This window comes from Oncorhynchus kisutch, linkage group LG26 (assembly GCF_002021735.2).
Source record: "Oncorhynchus kisutch isolate 150728-3 linkage group LG26, Okis_V2, whole genome shotgun sequence".
Lineage (NCBI taxonomy): Eukaryota > Metazoa > Chordata > Actinopteri > Salmoniformes > Salmonidae > Oncorhynchus > Oncorhynchus kisutch.
In genome coordinates this window covers 22,863,202-22,879,923 of record NC_034199.2, presented here as the reverse complement: position 1 = coordinate 22,879,923, position 16,722 = coordinate 22,863,202, and the positions used below count along the sequence as shown (strand labels likewise).

Genomic DNA, 16,722 nt, shown 5'->3' with positions numbered 1-16,722 from the left:
ACACCTCCAGCTAGGCTGGATATCCCTAGTCTCCTCCTCTTACACACAGACCTAACAGATTCATCTCAGCCTTGAGCAACCAACAGAACGTCTGCCTTCCCACTTCCTCTTTCTGGGTCTGTCTCTCTCCCTCCCCTCCTTTCTCTCTTTCTGGGTCACTCTCTCATCCTCTCTTCCTCATCACACTTCTCACTCACTGCCTGGCATGACTTTGCAACATGCAATATTGAACCCAAATATGTACAGAGAAAGATAGATATGCTGTAAAACCAGTGTCCTTGGCCATCCCCTGTCAATATGTTTGGATGGTGTGACATATTTGAATTGTGAGACAATGTTTGGGTAATTGTGTAAAGCTGGTACTCGGGAAGTCTGCCCATCTAGTTCACTGTGTGTGACAGCACAGTGTTTACTGTCTTGATAGCCAAGGTGTCAGACACACACACACACACACTATCAACATAGGCCCCTGAGGGTCTGAGGTGTGGAGGCTTTACATTGGATGCTTTGCTTCAAGTTCTAGAATAAACGGCCCTTCATTGAACTTGGACGAGCAGGTTCTCTCCCTCCCTTATTTTTTCCACTTCCCTCTCTCTGTCATAATCCTACTTTACCTCTTCACTTTCCTTATCCAACACTCTCTCGCTCTCTCTGCCTGAGCCTCCCGTTAAGCTACGGCGTCATCCCCCAGTCAATTTCTACCCTTCATTTTTTTTTTTCCCTTTTACCGTTCACTGCCACCCTCCCCCTCTTCTCGCTAGTGTTTTGTTTTACACGCCCGCCCCAGCGCGCGGTGTATGTGCAGGAGGTTTATGGTAATTGCGGTCTCCCGACTGGCCTTCTGGGTAGAGTCTGCGCGATTGAGAGAGCCGCTCGCCGTACAGCAATCCACTCCGCTCCGCTTGCCCTGTTCGGCGTCTTCAGCAACTCGGCACGAAAGGAGCTACCAGGAACTTTCAGAGAAAAACTACGGAAAGATATACATTCCCGACCTTTTTCCCAATATCGACGGAGATAAATAGTATATTTTCGGAATAGACTGGGATTGACGAGATTGGAAGTAAGAGCTTTGAAACGGCATGCTCTGATAAAACCCAACATGGCGCTGCGAGATACGACCGAGCTGAATGCATTTCTGGAGTCCGCGGACCTTACCACCTGTATCCTTGCGCACTGCTAAACTGTACGTTACCAGCCACTGGGACGTTCTGTAAAGGATGATTGGAAACCTTATTTCTAGGGATTTGTCACACTAAGTCGATTTTGACGGTTTTTCTCTCATCTGTAAACATATTGACATTTCACTGTGAAAAAGTATTGTGCGAGTGTAAAGGGAACACTATAACATATGGTTTAATTGACTGACAAGTAAATAACCCGTTAGACACACTTCTGAATATTTATATCCAACGGTTTGAATATTCACTGGCCCGAGATGTCTATGATTTTATAACGGAATCGTAACCTCCACGCACGAATATTTGCTCAGAGCCGTGAACAACTTGGAAAAACGGGAAAAGGAAAGTTGGAAATAGAGGATATTGACCAGGTAAGACAAATATTTGGGTAATAAAGACGTTTGGTTTTGGTGGGTCTTGTATTCGTTCTGCCACTGTTGAATGGTTATATACCGTGATCTCCCCCTCCTATGAGAGGATAGCCTATTGTGGGTATCCTATCAACACCACAACGAGATAAATTGATTTTGTCCAACCTGACTCTGTCAACCCAGAAGTGTAAGCTTACGAAGCCTGGAAGAGAATTGTGTAAAGTTCTACTATACAGGTTCGGAGGGATTTTTATCTCGGTGTCTGTGCGTGCGTGAGAGAGCGAGAAGGGGGAGAAAGAGGAACGGCAACTTCTAAGAATAGCGCATAGGGTGGTCTTTGTGTGTTTCGGCGGGGCAGTGGCATGTGGTTGATAAATAACATGGGTTTAGTTAGTCATTCGGCCCTGTGCTTGGCGACCGGGACCGTCCTGTCAACCCGGAGAGCGATGAGTCGGTAAGTCATACAGGACGACGCTTCCCCGTCAACGAACGGTTACGAGAACGGTTGGATGGAAAGTGACTGATAAGACTGAAGTAGGCTAGGCTACTAAATAAACCTTATTTTCTTTACCAGATCGATCTAAGTGTTCTCACTGTGTGCGTGTGCGCGCCCTAAACAAGGTTACGGAATCCAGCCTCGCCCTGCCAAGAGGAGGGGATTGTTCCGTTTACACACGGTTCAACACAGTTCAACACACTCCATCTCTCTCTGTCATTTGAACCCGATCTGGGATACAGGCTACAGGGCTTTTTGCCTGCCTGGCAGTTTCAGTCTTAAATCACCACGGTGCGTGCACCAGCAAATTCCTTAACTTTTATATATAGGTATATTGTCACTGATGCACATGTTCTAGCTCCGCACGCAGCCACTGCCGTATGCCAGGGTTTCTCGCAATGACTGCATGGTTTTTCGCTGCGCATGAGGCGTGTGTGACCTCGGGCCAGTGATAGAACACTAATTGGGGCGCGATCGATGTCTCTTGGTTGCAGCTCAATGGTATTAGTTAGGGTTCTAGAATTACGGTTCTAGAATATTGGAGTCGACCAAATCGTCTCTCTGGTATACAAACGCCGCTTCAAATACACCCTGTTTAGCCTTGTACTTAAATATACATATAGGCTACTTCGCTTGCCTGAGCTTATGTCATAGGTCTACTACGCACGGCTGGGAAGGAGATTACACGGGGCATGGCCTACTCTTTCCCCAACCGCCTTGCGCTGGTATAGGGGGAAACCGTGATTTATGACATAGTGTTTGCCCCCTAGTCATTGTGGCAGATAAGTGATCACTTCAGATAGGCAGAGGACCAAAGTCAAAGTGAGAGCTTGCGTTGCGATTGTCCCATGACATGACTCAGCAATGATAGTAAGTACCCTGAAAGTGGGGAAATCATGTGGTTTATTTGGGTAGAGAAGGTTTTGGTCTGTGCAAACGGACTCATAGTAGAAGGAAGAGAAGGGTGTGCTTTCCCAATGTAAATAACATTTGAGATGGCTATAGAGAGATTATTTTACCCCTATACAAGATAAATCAAATGAAGCAGCCAACGGGTCAAAAACTGGTTGAATCAACGTAGTTTCCATGTCATTTCAACCAAAACATTACATTTAGGATTTTTTCCCAGCTAAATCTAATGGGTGACTTGTTTGGTTTATTTCACGTTAAATTACCGTTAGTTGATGACTCAACCAAATGTAAATCAGAACTGGACATTGAACTGACGTCTGTGCCCAGTGGAAGGTATTCTGTTTCCGATATCCAAATTTCCATATAGACTATATCTTGACAAGTTGCATCTTGGTTTTTTGGTTTTGTTTGCCATCCTCCAAGCCTTCAGTGGCCTTGCGCACAGCACAGAGCGTACACACAGACACACACACACACACACACACACACACACACACACACACACACACACACACACAGCATAGGGGAACAGTGGGAGGTATCCATATTTAGCCAAGAACTTCTCGATTTGTTGGACAATACCACTGTAGGTCTATGCTAGATGGCTATGCGTAATGATGCGCACTTCACGTAGCATCTTTATTGTGATTGTTCGTGAGTGACCCGTTTCATAACGTTTTTTATTTATTCAAGTTGTACGCATTATGTGGTTGTTGTATCCTTTTTTGTGCAATTAAACGACCCGCTTCTTTCTAAAGCTGTGTATAGTGCATAGGCTAACGTTTAATCAGCAGACCTATAATTGGACTTTCAATCTCACAGAGTTGATTCCACCTCGGGCTACTATACTTCATAAAGCCTAAAACAGCTCATTCTGGTTGCAGTTTATTTTATAGCATCCCATTGGACTGTTTAGCGCCTCATTGCCTACTATGCTCGTGGGATGAGGTCAGCCGTGCTGATTCATTCTCCAGGTGTCCGTTCGCGCCCAGAGGTCAAAATTACACACCAGAGAGAGAGAGCAAGAGGGAGGTGGTGGTGGTGGGGGGGGGGGGGGGGACTAGACATGAAAGGAAGAAGAAAATGAGAGGCCCCATAATTCCCCCTGACGATGCAGTAGATTAGCCTGCTATGGCGTAGGTTGCACGTTATTTCATTGAATGGCTCGCCATCACGTGTAGCAAGGTCATTGTTTCCTCTCGTTGTGCTCGAGTTACGATCTCTCCATACACTATACCACCATGTCTAAATGGGCAGGTCGGGGACTTTATAAATGGAGCAGGAAGAAGATTGCATAGACACTGATCTTAAGTCAATTTTGTGTTTATCCCCCTAAATGATTGGATCGGGAGGGTAAAGCCTACCCTGATCCTCGATCTGTGCCTATCTACCCGGAGCCTGGAAGGCTATTGTCCTGCCGTTTGATGGATCTGGTATTTGTGACAGCGTCTCTAGGCTCCCCGTGGGGCGGCATGGAGATGATAATCTGCGTCGCGCAGGAACAATCTCGCCGCCTCCATTCTAAACCCATTAAACGCTGTTGGGCCGTTTTGTAATCGGCTGAAATCAATGGATCTACGAGGGGGAATCCATGCGCTAATATGTCAATATAATTCTCTGTGGCCATGTGGGCGACCATGTCTGTGTCACCTGACTTTGGTTCGATATGGTGAAATGGACAGTAATCCTTCTGTATGGGAAGTGTGAAACAATGACAGGCTGACCTATTAAAAATGAACCGTTATGTTTTTATGATTCACAGTATATCCCTGCTGCAAGTATGGCAAGGCATGTAGTTTTCTTTGGAGCTTGTGTTGGTATATCCCCTGTCATGATGTTGTTGTCTAGCGATTGATTGTAGCCCCAAATGAATATCGGCAATGTTTTCTGCTTACAGCGTTACTGAGACAAAGCTTCAGCCCTCCCATTTTAAGCTAATGTCACTTGTTGTTGTTTGTGTTCTTCCACTGAATACAACAACAGTCCCAACACCACCGCTGCGCTCTTGGCTGCTCATGCGAGGTGCCTGTGAACAAAAGTGAAGGCATGGCAGAGAGATGGGGGAGATCGAGTTTCGGTGTGCTGTACGCCTCCCGGAGGAGATGTCGGGGTTTGATTGAAGCTGAGCCTCCGTCCAGGCCTCATGGGACCTCGCGCTGAAACGGGAGAGGCCTTTTTTCTCTCTGTTTCACAGAGCTTTTAGTTCCGCGGAGGCCCCGAGCACACGGATCACTTCCCCGCAGAGAGACGTGTCACTACCCCCGTATAGCACCCACAGCGTGAGGGCCTAAGACGATAAATAGAGTGATGTGAGATACTATTCTTCTTTCATTGAATGGGGAACAAATGAATACAGAATTAAGTGTGTCAACCATCCCGGTCCATCCTTGGTCTGAACTAGAGTGTGATATTTGAATTCGAATAATGTTGCTTTTGTGCAAGGTGCACATCTAGTTGGTGGTACAGTAACCGAAAAAGGTTGGGAACCACTGGAGAGGATGTTGACGATGAGACTTGGCCAGCCAGTCGTCCTCCTTTTCGTCTAAGTAGGCCCTGTCTTGATCAAGCGGGCCCGTTTTGGTTTTAGATGTTATCGCCTACTGCTGACGAAATCCTACAGACACAGCGCAGAGCGCGGCAGTTCGAGGCGGCGTGTGTATGTTGCGTTGTTTCTATTACACCGCTCAAGATAACATTCATTTTCCACCGAAACATAACATTCTAAATGACGCACTGTTTGGATCTACATGCAAGACGTGGGCTAGGCCAGTGGTTCCCAACCCTTTTCGGTTACTGTACCACCAACTAGATGTGTGCGTTTTATATAGAAATCCGGCATTAAACATTTAATTTGAAGCATAGCAGCAGCATTGATGATTTGAACGTAATTTAATCACACAGTAGGCCTATCTGATTCACAGCCAGTTCCATCACATTCGCAGCCAAGAATTTACAGCAAAAATACATTTGATTCAGGGGATATTATATTCCCAAATATCTCCATATTGATTGAGCCATGGCCCACTGGGCACACACTGGTTGAATCAACGTTGTTTCCACGCCATTTCAATTAAATGACATTGAATCAACGTGGAATAGCGTTGATGTGAAGTATATGCCCAGTGGGGACTTTCTCAAACCTCAAAAATGTGTAATAGGATGTTTCAAAGAAAAGAATAAGGCTAGGGACATTAAATGTTCCGGCTGCTGCACATACACTATGGAGGCTTCGGTCTAGAGAACCCGGTTCAATTGTGTTTAAGAGCATTTAACTCTCTAAATGGTTAAATGAGTGAGGAATACACCATTGACAGTTTATTAGGTACAGCGGCCCTTTCACAAAAGGTTCGCTCCTACAGACTGTAAGTCATGTGGCGGTGGTTTACTGTATAAAGCAGGCAGACTGGCATAGAGGAATTCAGTTAGTTTTCGATGGAATGTTAGAATGGGCAAAACGAGTGACCTAAGCCGGTTCCAGTATTTTAGAAATGGCCGGTCTCCTGAGATTTTCACAGCGACTGTGTCTAGGGTTTACCGAGATTGGTGCGACAAAACAAAACTCATTCAGTGTCAGCCCTGTGGGGGAAAACAGCTCGTTGATGAGAGGTCTAATAAGAATCGTGCAATCTAACAGGTAGGCCACAAACAGGCAAATAATAGCGCAGTACAACAGTGGTGTGCAGAACGACATCTCAGAATGCACAACTCGTCGGACCCTGTCACGGATGGGCTACTGTAGAGGAGGACCACACCGGTATCCACTCCTATCAGCTAAAAACAACAAGAACCGGCTCCAGTGGGCACCTTATCACCAACGCTGGACAATTGCCTGGTCCGACGAATCCTGGTTCTAGTTGCTTCATGTTGATGGCTTTATCAGGGATGCGCAGGACTTAGAACCATTAATGAGTAAATGAAATGGCACAGAACATTTGGGGGGTCAGTCTATATAAATCGCTGGCTACACACCCCCAAGACATGGATTGTACAGTCAAGTTATCACTTAAATAGCAGCCAACCATTGTCACTGTTGATATCATATGGCACATCTTGATTCGTTTAAATGAACTGACAGAACAAGTGGTTCGTTACCTATTCCGCGATGGATTCCTCCGGAAATCAACATCTGACATTCCAAAATATACATAAGCCTTCTTCTACAAGTTCTCATCTAACCAACCATGTAGGCCTGTAAATTATTCCACGTTTCCGAGTGGCCTTGGAATAGTTTTAGTTTAAACAGCGCTACACCCCAAAGGTTTGCCCCCTGTTCTAATGATTTCAGCGTGTGTTTAACAGCGTGTGATTAACAGAAAAAGTGTTGTGTTACACTTGCCACATTGGCGACCCACTTGAATTCAAATGCAACATATCAGAATGTAGTTAACTGTCTTCTACAAATTGACCTCTAACCAGTGATGTACATATTATTCCCAGATTCCCTGTGGTTTTTGAGCTGTGTTCGTTTGAACAGGAACCACATCTCCCCCCTCTTGCACAATTGATTTCAACGTGATATGGATAGGAGTTATTGACACAAGTGATGCATTTCTGTTTTGGGACCCACAAATCAAAATGCAACGTTCCAAAATGTAGCTGTGTTCTACAGGTTCTCTAACCAGTGATGTAAAAAAAAAAAATCTCCAGTTTGCATGTTTTATGTTGTTGTGTTAGTTTCAACAGTGAATACAACTTGATTTCCCCCATAATCAGTGATTTATTGGCACTTTATTGGGTTTTTGGTTCGTGTGCAGTTTATAAGGTGGTTCGTTTAAAAAATAAATAAAAATATTATTACTATTGTTGCGTTTGATAACTATGATAAATATGTAGAGTATGTGAAGATATTGAAAACATAAAATGTACTATCACAAACTGTTTTTTCATATTGGTTATTGATTTGGACACGTTAAAACAGTGTTTTGACATTGGGCTATTTATCAAAATGTCTTGTCAACAGGAAGCATCTACAGCATCATTTTCAACTTAAGTTTTAGGAATATAAATGGAACTTTCAACATTCATTTCCAATAGTATTGTCAGATTAACAGTGCTCAATTAATCAAAAACCATGTTGCGATTGATTTATTTTGATTATATAGGCCTAAAGCGACTAACATGCGCATCCCTGTTACTATAATCCTTGCCCCCCTGGGGACATAAAAGGTCCATTTAGTACTAATTTGGCCCGGGATGAATGGCATGGTTCAGCGGCCGTCACCGGTTCTCCAGTGACAGCACGGGTCACACAATGTCGGCGTTGTTGGCGGTCATGCTCCCGGACTGTCCTCCCGCACTGACTTGCATTCGCCTGTGTGGCGGAAGGGCGAGAGGCCCTGTGTACAGCCCGCGCGCAAATAATGGACAGCTGTTTTAAACAGCCATTCTCTCTCTCTCTCTCTCTCTCTCTCTCTCTCTCTCTCTCTCTCTCTCTCTCTCTCTCTCTCTCTCTCTCTCTCTCCCCCGTGTGTGTGCGCGCTATAGTGGAGCTCTCTCTTGTCCATTCTCTCCTCGACCTCCCCACGCCCTCTGCCACGGGACTGCGTGCATGGACACAATGTCCCCGTTGTAGGGTTATGTATTTCATTGGTCATCACGTGTTCGCTATATGGGAATTATAGATTCATATGTAGTCGTCCCCGTGCTGATAATGTGTTGACAACTGTGGATATATTGTGCTACATTGTTGGGATTACGAGTGAGTCAGACTTGGTTGTGGCATTTTTCCTGGAATAACATGTCTGAATTTCCATGGTCATGTTGTGACACTGTCCTCTTCTTTCACATTCAGTCCCTGTGTGTTACGGAATAAACTGCTGCATACTGACTACGGGATTGTTGTATCATGTGGAGTGGGAAGTGAAAGCCCTCCTCTGCGCGGTTTAGTCTCCCTATCCGCCCCTGTGCGCTCTGCTGCTGGCTGCCTATCGTGCCCCGCTAGTATTCCGTGCGTAGAAATGTTGGAGGCCTGCCCACGTCTCTCTCTCTCTCTCTCTCTCTCTCTCTCTCTCTCTCTCTGTCTACAGGGAGCTGTCTCGGAGTTTCCCTACACCAGTCTCTCCCTCTGACACACACACACACACACACACACACACACACACACACACACACACACACACACACACACACACACACACACACACACACACACACACACACACACACACACACACACACACACATCACACACACACACGCTGTAATGCAAACACACAGACACTCTCTCTTTTGGCAGCTGCGTGTCTCTCGAGATGTGCTGTTACGCACGAGAGTGTACGAGAACACTGGGGGCCTGGAGAAAGGGCTAGTTCTATCCGAGATAGTTAGGACGTTCCTACCCTAACCTCTCCATAACCGTAACCAACTGCAATGGGGTAGGATCCCGGAGAGCAAGGACCCTGGAGAAAGGGTTGCTACATTTGTTGTCTTTGTCGGGTATAATGATCCTGGTAATGAATGTGACAAAGGAATAAAATACATTTGTGATATATATATATCAAAAGACACATTGAGAACTATTATTTTACTTCCAATCTATAATCTTTGTATTACCTTAAACGACAAAAATGATAGGGCCCTCCTAGCATTATGGACAAAGATGCAGTTTTCATTTTGAAGTTGTGAATAGATTGCAGTAAAGCTAATTTCCAGACGTGACTTTAAAACCATTCCGAGCTTTGTTTTCGTTGTTTTATTTTCGGTCCACCCAAGTGGTATGCGCTTTCTTTTCGTTTTGGCAACACACACACACACACACACACACACACACACACACACACACACACACACACACACACACACACACACACACACACACACACACACACACACACGCACAAACACACACACACACACACACACACACACACACACACACACACATATATATATACACACAAACACCCGAGTCCTGCGTAGTGGTGTGTGCATTAATCCGTGTTAATCCTCACTCCTCACCCCCGTCGCTGCGGAGATTATCCTGCGTCACACTGCATTTTTTTTTAGAGCAGAAGCTCGAGCCTCTGCGCTCCAGAGAGAGATGGCCCCGGGCCCACTCCCCCCGCCCTCCTCGTCCCAGTTCGCTCGAGCCTAGAGAGAAAGACTTGCACAGCAGCATGCCAGGCACGGAAAAATGGACATTTCCAGATTTATAGCCTACGCCACCCACATCAATATAATGTGTTTGTTGTTTTTAACATATATCAGCATATATGTCACATAGCCTAAACATTTACATTTAGTTGAATCTCTAGAACAGTTTAGCCAGTTGTGTGTATAAAGAGGAGATATTTATGAGTTGATGACCCATACCACTGCTCTGCCACACACACACACACACACACACACACACACACACACACACACACACACACACACACACACACACACACACACAGCTTCCTTTCTTTTCTCCTGAGGTATAACAACTGAAAGGAGGGCAGCCTGGGGGGTTGGTTGAGCGCTGGCCGTGAGGACGTTATTGTTCCTCCGCATATGACAGGTCAGATGGAGTTGAAGTCGTGATAGTAACAGGAAACGAGATCGGACTGGAACAGATCTCTTTCGCTGTTTGCCCTTTCTCTCTCTCTGTCTCTTTCTCTCTCTTTCTCTTTCTCTTTCTCTTTCTCTCTCTCTCTCGCTTATTCAATTCAAATGGGCTTCATTGTAATGGGAAACATGTGTACATTGCCAAAGCAATTGAAATAAAAACAAGTTAGAAGAAACAAATGTAACAACATCAACCAAAAACATTGCTCTCAAAAATGTTACAAAATGATTTTTTACATTTTCAAGTGTTATATTATCAGCTATGTACAGTGTTTTAGTCATTTGAAAATCGTAGAGGAAGATAAATAAATACATATTGGATGGAATTCACAAGGTTGTTTGTGCGCCACTGTTTCCCTTCTCTTTCTTTTCCCTTTCTCTCTTCTCTCTCTTTTCTCTCTCGCTCTTTTCCCTCTTTCTATTTTCTCTTGCTCCTCTGTCTCTCTCTCTCTCTGATGACACTTGCTAAAAACACCCGGTGGTTTAATAGTGCGAATCGTGCTCCGCTCCAGCGGTCTGTTTTATAAACGCAGCCCGACCGGCCCTCTCCGGTCTGCCTGCCGCATGGCTGCGGCCTGATGGATTGCAGTCGAGAGATGTTTGTTGTGCAAACTATTCTTAGCACCAGGGATGGGCGTCGACGTGGTCTGGCTTTTCCCCCTGTTGTACACACACACTGTACACACATACACAGCTAGCTCTTCAAAGATGCGCAGCTGGTTCTTTTACTATTTACTGTGCATTGAAGAGGCGTAGCTGTCGAAACATTCCGGCCTCGGACACTGTAAATCATTTACGGCCTAGGCATGGTGGACAGGTAGCATATATAGCCTATCCTTATAAACCTACAGAAATGTAGAGAAACCCTCCCTTGACCAAAATGTCTAAAGCTGCCATTATCTTTCTCTATCCTAAGAAATATCTAAAACACTTTTTAAATGTATAGCCTGTATATTAAATATCTACCGTACCAGTCAAAAGTTTGGACACATTTACATTGTAGAATATTATTGAAAACATCAACACTATGAAATAACACATATAGAATCATGTAGTAACCAAAAAAGTGTTTTACAATTTTTTAGATTCTTCAAAGTAGCCACCCTTTGCCTTGATGACAGTCTTGGCATTCTCTCAACCAGCTTCATGAGTTAGTCACCTGGAATGCATTTCAATTAACAAGTGTGCCTTGTTAAAAGTTAATTTGTGGAACATCTTTCCTTAATGCATTTGAGCCAATCAGTTGTGTTGTGACACGGTAGGGGTGGGATACACTAGATCGCCCTATTTGTTTAAAGACCAAGTCCATTTTAGGGCAAGAACAGCTCAAATAAGCAAAGAGAAACGACAGTTCATCATTACTTTAAGACAAGAAGGTCAGTCAATGTGGAAACTTTGAAGAACGTAAAGTTTTTTCAAGTGCAGTCGCAAAATCCATCAAGCTCTATGATGAAACTGGCTCTCATGAGGACCGCCACAGGAGAGGAAGACCCAGAGGATAATTTCATTTGAGTTACCAGCCTCAGAAATTGCTGCCCAAATAAATGCTTCACAGAGTTCAAGTAACAGACACATCTCAACATCAACTGTTCAGAGGAGACAGCGTGAATCATGCCTTCATGGTCAAATTGCTGCAAAGAAACCACTACTAAAGGACAGCAATAATAAGAAGAGACTTGCTTGGGCCAAGAAACATGAGCAATGGACATTAGACCAGTGGAAATCTGTACTTTGATCTGATGAGTCCAAATTTGAGATTTTTACTCCCAACAGCAATGTCTTTGTGAGATGCAGAGTAGGTGAAAGGATGATCTCCGCATGTGTGGTTCCCACCGTGAAGCATGGAGGAGGTGTGATGGTGTGGGGGTGCTTTGCTGGTGATTTATTTAAAATTCACACTTAACCAGCATGGCTACCACAGCATTCTGCAGCGATTCGCCATCCCATCTGGTTTGCTCTTAGTGGGACTATAATTTGTTATTCAACAGGACAATGATCCAACACACCTCCAGGCTGTGTAAGGGCTCTTTGACCAAGAAGGAGAGGGATGGAGTGCTGCAACAGATGACCTGGCCCACAATCACCCAACCTCAACCCAGTTTGAGATGAGTTGGAGTGAAGGAAAAGCAGCCAACAAGTGCTCAGAATACTCCTTCAAGACTGTTGGAAAAGCATTCCAGGTGAAGCTGGTAGAGAGATTGCCAAGAGTGTGCAAAGCTGTCATCAAGGCAAAGGGTGGCTACTTTGAAGAATCTCAAATCTGTATTTTGATTTGTTTAACACTGTTTTTGGTTACTACACTATTCTATATGTGCGATTTCATTTTTTTAAATTGTACCTTTATTTAACTTGGCAAGTCAGTTAAGAAGAAATGCTTATTTTCAATGACAGCCTAGGAACAGTGGGTTAACTGCCTGTTCAGGGGCAGAACGACAGATTTGTACCTTGTCAGCTCGGGGATTTGAACTTGCAACCTTCCGGTTAGTAGCCCAACACTCTAACCACTAGGCTACCCTGCCGCCCCATAATGTATGAAGTATGATGTCTTCACTATTGTTCTAAAATGTAAAAAATAGTACAAATGAAGAAAAACCCTTGAATGAGTAGGGTGTGTCCAAACTTTTGACTGGTACTGTACATACTGTATTACCTCAATTATCTCAACTACCTCGTACCCCTGCACATTGAGTCGGTACTGGTACTCCTTGTATATAGCCTTGCTATTATTTTGGTGTCAGAATTGTTTTTGCAAATGTTCTTCTTACTTGTTAACTCTGCGTTGTTGGGAATGGGCTCGTAAGCATTTCCTGTTAAAGTCTACATCTGTTGTATTCGGCGCATGTGACCAATACAATTAGATTTGATTTTGAACCCTTTCGCCTTAATCAATCTTGTGTTGCTGATCCCTTAAGCCAATTGAACAATCGAAATCTGTAACCCCACACCTTCCAGGTTTCTTTGTAGGCCTAATGCACTCTGCCTTTTTATGTAGGCTTTTAATGTGCTTTATTGCTTCATATTGTGAGTTTAGGCCTACATGGGATGGACTGACGGAGAGCGTCATAGCACCGTTTGGTATTAACTGTGTTGCAGAGCGCTGGTCGTTTGGAGGTGTTTTAAGATGGACTGTCCCATGAGGGGATGACATGCTCTCCGCTACACAGATGTACGGAACGGTTCCCCCATGGATGAGTCACGAGAGGGCCCAAATGTATGGGATGGTCATGGAGGAGAGGTCAGTTTGCCTTTCCGCCTCTCCTCCACCCTCTATTCTCTCCTCTCAACCTCTCCATGTTCCTCAGTTGACATACAATCTGGCTGCACTCTTGTTCTCTTTCCCCTTCCCACTGCTGAATTCAGTCCCCCTGACAAGGTTTTCGGTGAGTGTGTGGAAAAAACAGTGCAAGTGACGATGTGGCAGGACGGGAAAAACAACGATCCATAATTAAAATTATGTTGTTATAAAAATAAGCTGTTACCGTGTTCCAAAACATATGCTTTCTGTTTCATGGCTGTTTTAGCGATAGCATATTTGAAATGTATTAATTACACTGTTAGAATGTGGCAGTCACAATTAGCTTGAAGGGGGGTCCCTCGAGGCCCAGCAGTTCTAGTGTTAAAATCATTTGTGCATGAGCAAGTGTGTACACAAATCTGCCCCCTTATGGAAGCTGAATGCCCATCTAACTGATTCGCTCTAATGCCGGGTGCCTAAGTTCGGTAGCCGAAGTCTACACCCCTTCGTCATTGATTGGTCAACAGTAGTAGTCCAAGTAAGAGTGGGAACTATGGATGGGATTTTTCAATCAAGTGTTTGTTTTCATTCAACGAGAGACTGCTAGTATTCAGGCACATTTTTTCACTTGAGAAATACTGCGCTAAAATCTTGGTCAGATGTAAAATTATGCGACTAAGACCTCCTTGGCAAAAACGTAAAAATCTATTATAGATGTCTTGATATATCTTAGATGAATTCAGACTATTTTGAGGAAGTGTATACTGGCTATTTTGTTGCTATGGTGTCTCAAGAGGGACAAACAGTCAACTTTTTTCTTGTTTTTCAAGCGATTGTCTATAGTTAAAGTGCGTATGCGAGGCACAGACGTTCACTTCGTCTAGCCAAGTTCTTCTGCTAGGACGAAACAGAACCTAGTATGCGGGCACCTTAAGAGTTTTCAGTTTCATCTCATGCAGATGTTGTTCGGGCAAGCCAGGCAGGCAGGATTCGGTTGTGCTCAAGCCTCTAGGCAAGGAAGAAGAGGGGGAAGGGAGGAGCTGCGCAAGCGAGGGAGAGGGTGAGCGAGGGAGAGGGTGAGCGAGGGAGAGGGTGAGCGAGGAGAGGGTGAGCGAGGAGAGGGTGAGCGAGGGAGAGGGTGAGCAAGGGTGAGTGAGGGAGAGGGTGAGCGAGGGAGAGGGTGAGCGGGGAGAGGGTGAGCGAGAGAGAGGGTGAGCGAGAGAGAGGGTGAGCGAGGGAGAGGGTGAGCGAGGGAGTGGAAGCAGCTCGAGCCACAGACGCGTTTCTTTCCAATGATGGAGGAGCCAAGTATCTCACTCACTCACTCACTCACTCACTCACTCACTCACTCACTCACTCACTCACTTACTGACTGACTGACTGATTTGGGACTTCTTACTCGACGCAACCAGCACTTTCACCATACAAAGGTCACAACGAATTGCGTATTAAGTTCTGACGCTGTGTGTGTGAGTGTGAGTGTGTGTGAGAGAGACCGGTTTTGGGCCATTTTTTACTGTGTGGGCTAACTGAGAAGAGAACACTTTCCTATTCTGGGGTTTGAAATACATCTTCATGGAGTTTGTTTATTAATTAGTGTGTGTGTGTGTGTACGATCCAGTGCTCTGTAGCAAAGGTTGCATGGCCTCCCACTGGAGTGGTCTGTGAACTATGATCGTCTCTCGCTTAGCTGGCTGCCAGAATGGAGGGAGAGAAAGAGGGAGGGAGAGAGAGAGGGTCAAGGAGGCTAGAGCTTACAAGTGTGTGGAGAACATGACTGAATGGCCTGGGCCCCACAATGCACGTTGTCTACTCCCTGAGTAGGCGGGGGGCTGAATTGAGAGCGTGGGGTAGAAGGGGGACTGCTTCAGCTGGCGGGTGTGTATTTATGTATGTGTGTGTGTGTGTGTGAGTGGGTCGTGATAGATGTTGCTATAGCAGATACATCACACCCTCTCTCCACCTTTCTGCCCTTCCTTCACCCCCTCTCTCTGTTGTTGTTGCTGTTGAAAACTCAAGCCTTTAAGCTTGTCATTAACTAGAGCACTGCACACCACTGCCACACCACTGTGTGTGTGTGTGTGTGTGTGTGTACAAATGATTCTGACCATGTGTTTTCTCTTTCCAGGAGAGTACCTGTTAGTGATGCGGGGACCCAGAGAAACCTGGATTTAAGAGAAGGCAACCACATCACACAAAGCATGGTGCGTCATCCATGTATACGATGTGTATTAGTGTTATAACACTGTTTATAATAAGGTTAAGACACGTTAACCCTCATACCTCACACAAGTGAAGTCATACCATGTGTATAACATGTTACAGGTGTATAAGGCAAGTGGAAGAGTGGTGTATAACTAGTTGAAGAGTGGTGTATAACTAGTTGAAGAGTGGTGTATAACTAGTTGAAGAGTGGTGTATAACTAGTTGAAGAGTGGTGTATAACTAGTTGAAGAGTGGTGTATAACTAGTTGAAGAGTGGTGTATAGCAAGTTGAAGAGTGGTGTATAACTAGTTGAAGAGTGGTGTATAACCAGTTGAAAAGGTGTTTAACCAGTTGAAGAGTGGTGTATAACCAGTTGAAGAGTGGTGTATAACCAGTTGAAAAGGTGTTTAACCAGTTGAAGAGTGGTGTATAACCAGTTGAAGTTTGGTGTATAACCAGTGGACAAGGTTTTTATAACCAGTTGAAAATGTGTTTAACCAGTTGAAATGTGGTGTATAACCAGTTTAAGTGCGGTGTATAGTCAGTTGAAGTGTGATGTATAACCAGTTGAAGAGTGGTGTATAACCCATTGAAGAGGTGTGTATAACCTGTTGCAGAGTGGTGTAAGAGTGGTGTATAACCAGTGGAAGATTGGTGTGTATAACCTGTTGAAGAGGTGTTTATAACCAATTGATAAGGTGTTTAACCAGTTGAAATGTGGTGTATAACCAGGTGAAGTGTGGTGTATAACCAGTTGAAGTGTGGTGTATAACTGG

General features: G+C 44.7%; 1 pseudogene; it reads left to right on the top strand.

The window, feature by feature from the left end:
- The first annotated feature begins 785 nt into the window (after positions 1–785).
- Positions 786–16,722, top strand: part of LOC109885933 (BCL-6 corepressor-like) — a 63,175-nt pseudogene continuing 47,238 nt past the window's right edge.